The sequence below is a fragment of the Manis pentadactyla genome, chromosome 5 (assembly GCF_030020395.1).
Source record: "Manis pentadactyla isolate mManPen7 chromosome 5, mManPen7.hap1, whole genome shotgun sequence".
NCBI classification, from domain to species: domain Eukaryota; kingdom Metazoa; phylum Chordata; class Mammalia; order Pholidota; family Manidae; genus Manis; species Manis pentadactyla.
Window position 1 is genome coordinate 6,721,514 of NC_080023.1, and position 11,455 is coordinate 6,732,968.

Consider the following 11,455-nt stretch of genomic DNA (forward strand, 5'->3'; position numbering starts at 1 on the left):
CTCACAGTTTGGCCCCTTCACACTGTGGCCCAGTCTGTCCTCAGGCAGACAGATTTGCCAGTGCGCAGGAGTGGGGCCTGTGACCAGGTCCAGGGAAGCAGGTCATGTGAGACTGAGTCCCTCAGTCAGCCGTATTGCTGCCGCAGTGCTCTGACTAGAAATAAGTGCTTTCTGGAATGGTATTCTAAGTCCTCGTTTACTGTGCTGGGGGAGAGCTGTGTTGTGCCACTTTTGAAGTCTGAGTAGCTTTTGCCCATGAGTCCTCTTAAAAGCTGGTGCCCCTGGTAAGAATCACCCCTTTAAACAGTGTTAATGACTATTATGGGTAGTACGTCATGCAACAGGTGACAGCATGAATGGGGCGTAGAACAAGTGTTAAAGGGACTAGGAGGGGGAGGATGACCAGGAGGAGGGGCGCACAGGCAGGCAGACACTCACTGAGCCTCTGAGTCCCCGGGTGAGCCTGAGGAGCAAGCTCCTCCGGGCTGGGCAGCTGAGCGGAGCAGCACCATGTTCCCACCTGACCTGGGGACGTGCCACCATGTAGTGGTGGGGGTCAGTGGCCTTGTGTCAGGACAGACGAGGGCCTAAGCTTTAGAGCCAGATCTGGAGTCTGCTCCTGGCTATTCCTCTAATAGCTAACCTCTCTGAACCTCACTGTTTCCATCTGGACGGTGGGAACAGTAAAGGTTCCTCTTGGGTTGTGAGGAATGAACCAAATCCTGTGAAGTACACAGCACTGTGCCTAAACCCAGTAGATACTCACTTAGTGGTAGTTGTCACTGCTATTGTTATTGTCAGTAACAATTCTGGAGCCATGAGAGCTTCAGACTTTCTGGGAAGCCAAGGGAAAAGTGGGAAAGTGAGGCCTGACCCAGACCACTTAGTAGGGCGAACAGCAGAGCGCAGCTACGACCCCTCAGTGCAGTCCTGGGCGTCTTCTGCTCCGCCCGCCTCCCGAGCATGGGGTGCGCAGAGCTGCTCCTGCTCCGAGAGTTGCAGTGATGTGCAAGCTCCACGATACTTACAATTAGTGTCCATTTTTATTTTATCAGTTTTACTGGGATGCAGTTAAGGCAAGATTGGGCGAATTAACAGTTACCTAAAATGTATACCTATGACATGTATACTTACGCCATTTCTGTTGTCCTGTCAGCTATTACCCAAGGTTCTCAAGAGTGAGATCCCGCAGGAGTGTTAGCACGGTGCCCATGCGCTGGGGCTGGAGGAGGTGGCCTCTGTGCCCCTGAGCTCCACAAGGGTGAAGGAGCCAAGCTGGTGATGGCGATTCTGACAGTGCCGCGGAAGACCTCTTCGGGGGAGACTGCAGTCGGCAGGGTGGGCTCCCCTGTGTGCGGTTGCCCCTGTGGGTCTCGCTACAAGCATGACCCCACAAATCATTTGCGAGGTCCTTGCACTGAGACCACGCTTTGGTTTTGGCAGTTCCCTGTGGGACTTGGACTCAAACACATGATATTAGAGCCCCTGGAACTTGAGAAACCAGTCTAAGGATATTTGTGTCAGGTTTGACAGCTTCATTTGGTCTAAACTAAGTGTCAGATAGAATTCTACCATATTCTGCCTGTTCCCATGCTGGTCTTAATGGGTCTGGCACTCTGGTATCCCAAACCTGTCAGGGATGCATTTTGACACACAGGGTTTTTTTTTTTATCTAATACCTTATTTTCTGGCATTCCTGGCATTTGTCAACTTGTGTGCACTGGCAGTTTCCCATGATGCTTTCTACAAGCAGGATTTGGGAGAAGACAGACTGTATCCTGCCCTCCAGAAGATTAAGATGTGTGACTGTTACAGGCTGGGACCCTCCTAAGATGTCAGGCACATGAGCCAATTTGCAGTCTGAGGAGGAAACAGGCTCAGAACAGAGGGAGGCCAAGCAGAAGTAGACCCAGGGCTGCCTTTATCTTCTGGACTGTGCCATGGTAGAGTAAGTCAAAGAACGCAGCAGCTGATGACAGAGGGGCATTTATATGGAGAAAGTTAACGAATTTGCAGAGTCACTCAAGCCACATTACTGTTGCTTCAGAAACGTACAAGTGGCTTGCCAACCTTAGTGAAAGAAGGTGACCCCTCTAAGGAAAGAGGCTTTCAAGGACCCCATTCCTATTCTCTTTAAAAATCACCTGACAGGGTGGTGGTGAGGACAAGCTAATAAAAGTCAAGATTAATAGTCTGCATTTTTATAGGTGTGCAGATTTTTATGAATATCTTCAAAAAGTTCTCATATTCTCCTTCTAAACATGTCATTTTTCTTTCAAAGTTAAAACTCGAGCTCCTTAGGTCCTATTAAAACAATTTTAATTTGATCCTCTCATTACCTTGTAATTACCTTTCTTTTCCAGAGTAAGAGTTCTAGGAATTCTTTAAAATGCTGCTGCAGTCTTCAACATGGATGGAGCTGGAGGGTATTTTGCTCAGTGAAATAAGCCAGGTGGAGAAAAACAAGTACCAAATGATTTCCCTCATTTGTGGAGTATAACAACAAAGCAAAACTGAAGGAACAAAATAGCAGCAGACTCACAGACTCCAAGAAGGAACTAGTGGTTACCAAAGGGGAGGGGTGGGGGAGGGGGAGGTTGGGTGGGGAGGGAGGGAGAACAGGATTGAGGGGTATGATGATTGGCACACGTGGTATGTGAGGGGGTCATGGGGAAGACAGAGTAGCACAGAGAAGACAGTGACTCTGTGGCATCTTACTACACTGATGGACAGTGACTGCAATGGGGTATCGGGGGGACACGATAATATGGGTGAATGTAGTCACCACAATGTTGCTCATGTGAAACCTTCATAAAAGTGTGTATCAATGATATCTTAATAATAATTTTTTTTTTAAAGGAGCAGCAGTCTTGTGTATAGGCTGTTGTGACTTAGACTGCACTTCTGCAGTTGAATGGGGGAAGTTTCAGGACATCAGTGGTGTTAGCCAATTAATCTCATTAGTGAAAGCTATTGATAATACATCTTAGTTCTTTATTCTGCCACTGAAAACGGATCCCCCAGCTGGCAGTGGTCTTTTTTGTCTCAGTGGTGAACCTGGACACCAGCATAAAGCAGGTAATCGTACATTGCTCAGTTTTACCTGGATACAGAACCACGATACCATAGTCCTCAAGACTATAACTCCCACCCTTGGAGAAGGAAATCAGAGATCAGTTGTTGTATGCATCTAAGATAAAAGGCATATCCTATACATTTACCAGTACTTGGTGATTATGGCATCTCAACATATCTTCATTTTTATCCCTTACTCCAATTAGGCTTTCAAAAAATGGCTAAAATAGGCCTACATTCCTTTTCTACTTAGCCAAGGAGAACATATGATAATTCTCATTTACTAGGTACAGAAAGTGTTCCTTTGTATCAATTCCCAAACTACACAGGGGCAAGAGGTTGGTGGTGTAGTTAGCGTTCATTCTGTTCCCGGTAAACTGGATTTTGGCAGAAGCATTGGTACGGGTGAGGAAGCTCACCCCCTTCAGTTGAAGAGAAATCACATCATAATCACGTGGTGGGCGCTCACCTTTTAGGAGGTTCTGCTGGGACATTGTCTTGCGCACACTGACCCTTGCACTTCCTCACAAACACGTTTGGACCTGAGTCCTCCCGTGCTGCCAGCACCTGCAGCTCCGCACTCACCAAGCCCTCGCCACTGAAGCCATTCTGAGTCCCCAGGACAAATGAGGGGACCCCAGAGAGCCCACTTGGCGGGGAGGGCGAGACAGACAACTCAGGCAAGCACAAATGCCGTGGGGTGTATGGCTGGCGGAGCAGGGGCCCAGAGGCGGGGAGTCGGTCTGCCTGGCGTGGGGGTGGAGGGCACAGGTGATTAGAAGCCCCCTGGACTGATTCTTGAGAGGTACCCCTCACCTACCTGCTGTATTAGGGCATCTTTCTCCTGCCACTTCACCCACTTACCCCTGCAGCCTTCCGCCCCCATCCACGTGGGAGGCAGCATGAGGAGATTCGCGCCAAGCAGGGCTCCACGTGCCAGAGGAGCCTTGACGCTGAACCTGACCTTATATCTAGCCCAGGGCCCCTCAGGCAGGTTATTTAGCCTCCCTTGCATATAAGGTGTCCAGCACACAGTAGGAGTCTGAATGTATGCACAACGTATGCACAGGCTGCAGCGTTTACCACTAATTGTCTGAGGCACTGGCCCCGAGGAGAGGCCCCATCCTCTAGACACCTCGCTCTTTGCCGCACGCAGCCCTCTGAGTGACCAGACTGCAGCCGGAAGAGCCAGCGTGGTCAAACCGGCAGTCTGACGGCACATTTCAGTGAGGAAATCCACTGCAGCTGTGAAGTAACACTCAGGTTTACAGCTAATGTGTAACCATTTTTCAGGACCCAGGTACAGTCATAAACCTGCCAAACAACCCTAGATGAGTTCGTTTTAATGTAAACTTTCCACTTAAGTATACACACAGAAACCTCTAAGATCTAAGTGGGCAGCTTGGTGAATTTCACGAGGTACACATTGTATTTCTCATTTACTAGGTACAGAAAGTATTACTTTTTATTGATTCTTAGTTGTGTAGTTAATCCTTGTTCTGGTTCCAGTAAACTGTGCCATTACTACTCAAATCAAGAAACGACTATTTAGTCCACAGATAACTGTATGCTTACTTGGGGCAGCATGAACTGCTTTAGCCTGGGTTTGAACTTGATGTAAATAGCATCATCTCTCAGGTACCCCTTTTGCATCTGCCTTCTTTCACTCAGCTTCCAGAAGACCCATCCGTATCGCCCCGAAGCTGGAGTTTCTGCGGTCTATTGCTGTACATGATTGAACAAATCGATGAAATGCTTAGCTGCTCACAGGATGGCTGGATGTCTAATGAAGCTGTCTACTGCATATCTCCTGGTACATATACTTTCTCATTTCTGCTGAGCGTATGCCTGGGAGTGGAATTGCTGAGTCATCAGTTACATTTCACCTTTGATAGGGCCAGTTTTCCAAGTGCTTTCATCAGTTTATACTGCCACCCTCAGTGAATGATGGTAGGTGAGTTAATTTTGTCCAGAAATGCACTGAAATTTAACATTTCTCAAATTTCCATCTCTGTGTCTGTCTGGCATTCCATGAAGTCAAATAACGTCACTGGGGCTTATCACTAGATTATAAAACTGTAGAAGACGGTATCTTCAAGGGTTCACAGCAGATTTCAGACTTGAATGATATTAAAAATACATCAGAATAGCAATTTCCCCCAGCTTAAAGAATGGCGTGTTAGATACTCTACCACTGTCCTTTATCATTGAGAGAAACTCCTAATCTTGCTCAGCTTGCTATCATTAGGTTTTTCAACTTCCATAACTTGGGGCTGGACCTTCTCTCTGTCTTTGCCACAAAACAGTGAAGGCCTCTGAGAAGCAGCTGTAAGCCCTGATGAAGAGGAATTTGATTGTAAAGGCTACCTTGGCTCTTACTGTTATGGGACCCAGGGAAGCTTTACTTTATTCCCTTTGATATAAAAGATTAAACTGGTCCTTTGGTAGTTTGCATTGTAATTCTAAGTAAATATGTATGTTTGTCAGAGTGGGAAGGGCGGACGTCCCTTGGGAGGTCAGGCCTTTGTTTGGCCTCTGAGCGGATACTGTGAGCTGCTCCAGTACTGCCTTTGCAGCCCTGCCTTCAGGGGGCCGCCGGCTGACCTGCGGGAGGCTTGTGGAAGTCCACAGATCAGGTCTCCGCATGTAGATCAAAGGTAGGGAAGGACTCAGCTCTACCCGGTAGTTTCTGGCAGCATTGCTCTTGAGATCTGGCATCAAGTTTGCATCGGGATGCGAATGTAGTGACAGGATAGCCCTGCTCCGGCCATTTTTATCCTGAACAGAGAGGAATTTTACTGCAAAAATTAAGTGGCAACATCTCGTCTAGGTTTCAGAGAAAAGGTAATAGAATTTTCTCAATTTTAAGGTTTTCCTGCATAAAATTTCTTAAGCCTCCTGGCACTTACACCATGCAATTCTAATTTACATGCTGTGAGAGTTGGCATCAACTTTTACAGCACTTGGTTATTTTTCACTTCATTTATCCGTATTTTGTGATGTTCCACAAAAGTGCATAGCGTTCTGAGAATAGTATTTGACACTATTGATAGTTGGATAGTTGAATGGTATTTGAATAAGTTTAAGAATCATGAGTCTGTAAGGAGAGCCAGTGGTTCCAAAACACTGTCAGGATGGCAACCGTATCTCGAGGGCTCTCTGTGCCAGCGCAGGGTAGGTCCCCTAAAGGCGGGTCTCCCAGCTGCATACGAGCCCTGAGGCTGTGATTCACCATGTGGCCTCGCAGCCAGGAGCTCTGATCTCCACTGCCAATCCTGAAAGGCTGTTTTCTCCCCCTTGTTTTGTTAACTTGAGGGTCTGCAGGTTTCCTCAGGAGTTGTGGCTGTGGTATTGAGGGTGATGTCCAAGGGGAGGTAGAGTCCAGCTGACCCCCCTCCACATGCAGGACTCACCCTGCAGTACAACCTGCAATGCCTTGATTTTCCTAAAGTGGGCAAAGATTTCCCTGTGGGTTCTGTTCAAAACGTGTTTGCTTATTTACTTTTATGAATTTCAGTACATCTAGAGGAACAATATGTTTAGTCCCTTAAGGAATGACATACAGATTCTTCGTGGCATAAAATAATCCCCAGTTTGCATTTCTGTGCTCTTGTCTGGCATGCCTTAAGCCCTCAAGCTAGGGAAGGCAAATAGATCTTATCTGACCTACAACTCTATAGTCAACTGGTGGTGATTTTTTAAGCGTTCTTCAAGAACCCCAGCTCTTTAGGAAGGGGAAGAAATGCTAGGATCGATTAGCAATGTCTGCCATGGGGCTGCATGGGAAAGGAGCAACCAGATCACCACATATTCCGTTCATGGCTTCTAATCAAATGACAGTGTCGCAGCACCACAGAGTCAGCATTTGACAAGAATGAGCCCCAGGCACCCTGACTTTTCTATAGCTTAGGTCCTGGAGACTCTAAGTCATCAGAGCCAGTTTAGCATGACAGCCCAGAGCCGAGGCTCTGAAGCCAGACCTGCCTGGGTTCAAATCCGAGCTCCTCTCCACCATCCGAGAGACCATAGGCCAACACTGGGGTGCAGGCTGACAAAGTAGGCATTTACTCAGCAGTGAAGTGGGTAGTTTCATCCCTTATATCAAGGGAACAAATCAAAGTTTCCTTGGATCTCATAATACAAAAGCTGTGTGCCTCGGTTTCCTCCTGTATGAATGGGAATCACAATAGAGTTGCTGTGAAGATTGAAGTTGCCACACGTAAGGGGCTTGGTCCAAGATAGCCCCTGCTCTCCTCCTCCTCTCACTCTGTAGCCTGGCCTCTTCCTTCTGGCATGGCCCCAAGCCTCAGCCCTTCAAAGCTGCATCTTCTGACCTGCTGTGGCTCCACGGGTGCCGACCACCTGCCACTCCTGGGCTGCCTTTCCCCGCTGCCTAGATCCACTGCCCCAGTAACAAGAGCTCCTTTCTTGTGGAGTTTCCCCATAGGGCAGGCTCAGTGCTAAGCCTGACATATCATGACATCTTCCCACAGCCCTAGGAGGGCGATGCTCCTGGACCCTTTTCCGGGATGAGGAGATGCAGAGAGCCAAGGGACTTGCTCCAGGTCCCACTGGAAGTACCAGAATCATGATTTAAACTTGGGTTTCTCTTTGGTATCTTAGATTTTTTTCTCCAGGCCAAATTGTTCCTTTGTTCCAGGTCAGGAACCTCTCCTTGTTTCTACCTGCCTTTATTTAGCACTGATGACTCAGATCACTATTATATATTCCAGGTAAAGCTTTTTAAAAAACATGTCCAGGCCAGAGATTTCCTAGGGTTTCCACAATGGATCGTGTGATCAGAAAGACTTTTTCTTGGTTTTATCATTTTCATGAAGTTTGTGGCTACTGGATATCTGAATATATTTAGCCTTTAGCCCTTCTTCCAATTAGGTTTTCGAGAAGTGGCTAAATTAGGACTTCTAAGTTTCTTAGTGGAAATAGATGATAATGTGAGGTAAATATATTATTAAAAATACGGGAGTTTTTGAAAGAAAAAATTGACTTTGTTTTCTTTGATCACATATGCCCACTAACAGTGCCAACTGGGCACCGAACAATTTAGATGTGAATGATTGAGACTGGCACTAACAGCCCAGAGGGTTCTGGGCATCTGGGGAGGGTAGTCAGCCAGGACACACCCCCATTCTGGAGGTTCGCAAGCTTCACAGTGGCTTTCAACTGAAATGTAAGCGGTTTAATGTAAGATCTGGGATCTTCCCACAGAACCCAGTGGACCCAAACATTGCTCCCAAAATGGTCACAAAGCCAGAAATTTCAGGAATGCTTGGGACACTTACATAGTCAAGGACTCCTGCCTAGCTGGCCTGTCAGTTCTAGGCCGGTTCCCTCCCTCCCACCTCTTCCTTTCTAGTTTTAGAAACAGTCCTTTTCCCTGGCTTGATCTTTTGATCAAGAACAGCATCTCTCTTCTGCCTGCCAACATCCTATCCCAGGAAACAGCACACTGCCGGTCCTCAGAGGGTCGCCAGGGGCTTTTCTCACGAGTGCAGTAGACAGCTGTTAGGCTCACACCGGTCTCCCGGCTCTGAGAATTCCATCTCTCGCTGCTTTAGCAGGAGGCAGCCATGGAAAACCCCCAGGTAACACGGGTGCTGAGAGTCAGAAGCCGGCTGGCATGCGCTGAAATGGTTGGGGCCAAAGAGGTGACGCAGGGACCCCACGGTCTGCCACAGACGCGTAGTGTCCTCAGAGCTGAGGCAGGTTTGCTTCTGGAGCTATCCTGGGTGCCAACTGAAATCCTGTTTTTCTCTTAAAACACTTCATAGGAATTCCAGTAAGCTTCTTGTCAAAAAAATTGTACTTGTATTTTACGATTATGCTTTGCTCAGGCTCAGGCTCGTTAGAGCTGGTTTCAGTTGTAGTTGACTAAAAGGTCCTCTCCCACTATAGTTAGTTGAGTTACCAAAGGGGTAGTGAATGACTAGGTCCATTTGAAGAAGGTTCAAGTGGTACTTACTATGTGGTATGTCCCCAAGTGACATATACTAACACTGACTGGGCACTTACCACCTGCCAGGATTTCCCACTTAGACCCTACCAGGCAAGCTCATTCAAATTCTCTTTATCACAGACTTATGAGAATTGATGAAAAAGAAATAGAACACAGGTATAACATGATCAAACTTAAGTGGTAAACGATACATTGGGCAAAAATATAATCAGCACAGATCTGATATTCAATAATATTATTGATATATAAATATAAATCCTAAACAAAAATTATATAGAAACAGCCAATTACTATTTGAAAAGAATCTGTTAATAAAGAAAAAATTAAAATGGCAGATTCCTACCCCACCACCCCATTATCAATTCTGAAAAATAACCAAAATGAGAAGGCTAGTCATTGCTGCAAATGTTGAAGACAATTCCTCCTGCCCTGCTTATGGGAATGTAAAGTAGCACAGTATATCCCTTCTGGAACTGGTTTGAAAATACCAATACAGAGCCTTTAAAATGTTCATATCTTTTGACCTAGCAATTCCAATTATTTGGCTTTTATCGGGGAAATAGAGTTGTGTAGAAAAAAAGACCCATATTTCACTGCATTATTTGTGTAATTAAACAGATTTTTTTTTAATTGGCTTTCTTTTTGGAATGAAGGGCAGTACCCCAAATGATACATATTCACATTTCCTCAGCACTCTGCATATGTTGGGCATTTTTCTAAGAGCTTTACACGTAGGGCCTCATTCCTGAAGTGCTTACAGTCCAGCCGGGACCAATGGGGCAGCTGTGTGGCACAGTGCAAGAGCAAGAATTTTTTTTTGACTCAGAAATCTGAAGTCTCACCAATGGATAACAACAATAGCAAAAGCTTATTGAAAGCTTTTCATGGGCCAGGCACCGTTTTAAGCACTTTGCATATATTAATCTTTGCCCAATCCTGTGAAGTAGGTACTATTCTTAACACCATTTTGCAAGTGAGGAAATTAAGGCAAAAGAGAAGATAAGTGGCTTGCCCAAGGTTGCAGGGAATGACAGCTAGCCAGGCAGCTGGCTACAGAGCTCATGCTCTTAACCAGGTTAACTAGGGCTCAGCTGGATTCAAGAGTTGAAACAATGCTAACAAGCCCTCTTGGCTTGACTTGCATCTCAGAGCTTCGTTCCCACGTGGGCTCCGTCCATGTGTCTCAAAGGCGGCAGCCCCGAGCCCAAGCTGACCTCACAGTTTACCATACCCGCCGAGAAGTTCTTCTCAGCAGCCCCAGCCGAAGCCCTGGTTTGAGCCATGTGCCCTCCCCTCGGACAGGGCCGCCCTTCTGAGGACTGTGCAGGACCACCAGAAAAAGGAAGAAAAGTGGTTTCAGGAGGATGGGGTGCTGGGTGAATACATGTATGCCCACAAGGAAGACCCCTTAACTGTGATCATGGGTCAAAATGAAAACCAGGTAATGGAATTCCTGCTACACGCCAGGTGTTTGCAAAGAACTGGGGAGCTACTAAGACATGGTTGTCGCCCACAGTCAACTTGGGAGAGCACAAGTGAAAGGGAAACTGCAACAGAGAGTAACTGGAGCCCAAGGAGAAGGGAAGAACTGATCAGGAGGCAAGCAGGAGCCAGATCTGGAAGGCCCAGGAAGCCCAACTCAGTAGCAGTGACCAGCAACTACCACTGCTTCAAGGCATACAACATGCCAGGGACTAGGCTGGCCATCAGTATGCACTCACCTGCACTCTGGTACCTGCTGTCACACATGAGGAAATTAATACTTAGAACAATGAAATGACTTTCCCAGGACCCACAGTGATGGAGCCAGGATTCAGTAATCTATAAACACTTTGAACTTAATGGTATTGGTACAGGGAGGCCAGCAAAGGTCATAGTCAAATTTGTTTTTCCCAACAAGTAATCCACATTGAAAAATGAAACTTCTAAATTGGAAGCAATCTGGTATCGTATATCATTAAGGCACACAGTACATGCATTTAAGAACTTTTTTAATGGGCCCCGCAATGAATGTGGTCATTAAATACTGTTTTTTTTCCAACCTGCTTTTAAGTATCAATATCATGTGTAAGCAGTGCTATTTAAAATATCAGGGAAAACAAGGTGGAAGGATTTCAGATCTGAATACAAATGCTCTGAAACCAACAAAAGGGATACTGGATCTGACCTGAACATACCACATATAGAAACTCTGGAATTGTTGCGATACTCTTGGGAATATTTAGTTACAGAGCAGACCCAGCACTGACCTTTTGGTAAGGAGACAATCAACAGAAGACTGTGTTTGACAGGAGGAATTCACTTCTTGTTAATAAGGCTTCTAATCCTGTACAAGAGAGAGAAGGGAGGGCGGAGACCCTAGAGGGCTTTGAGGAGATGAACCCTGGTTCTTTAAGAGTCTGAAAG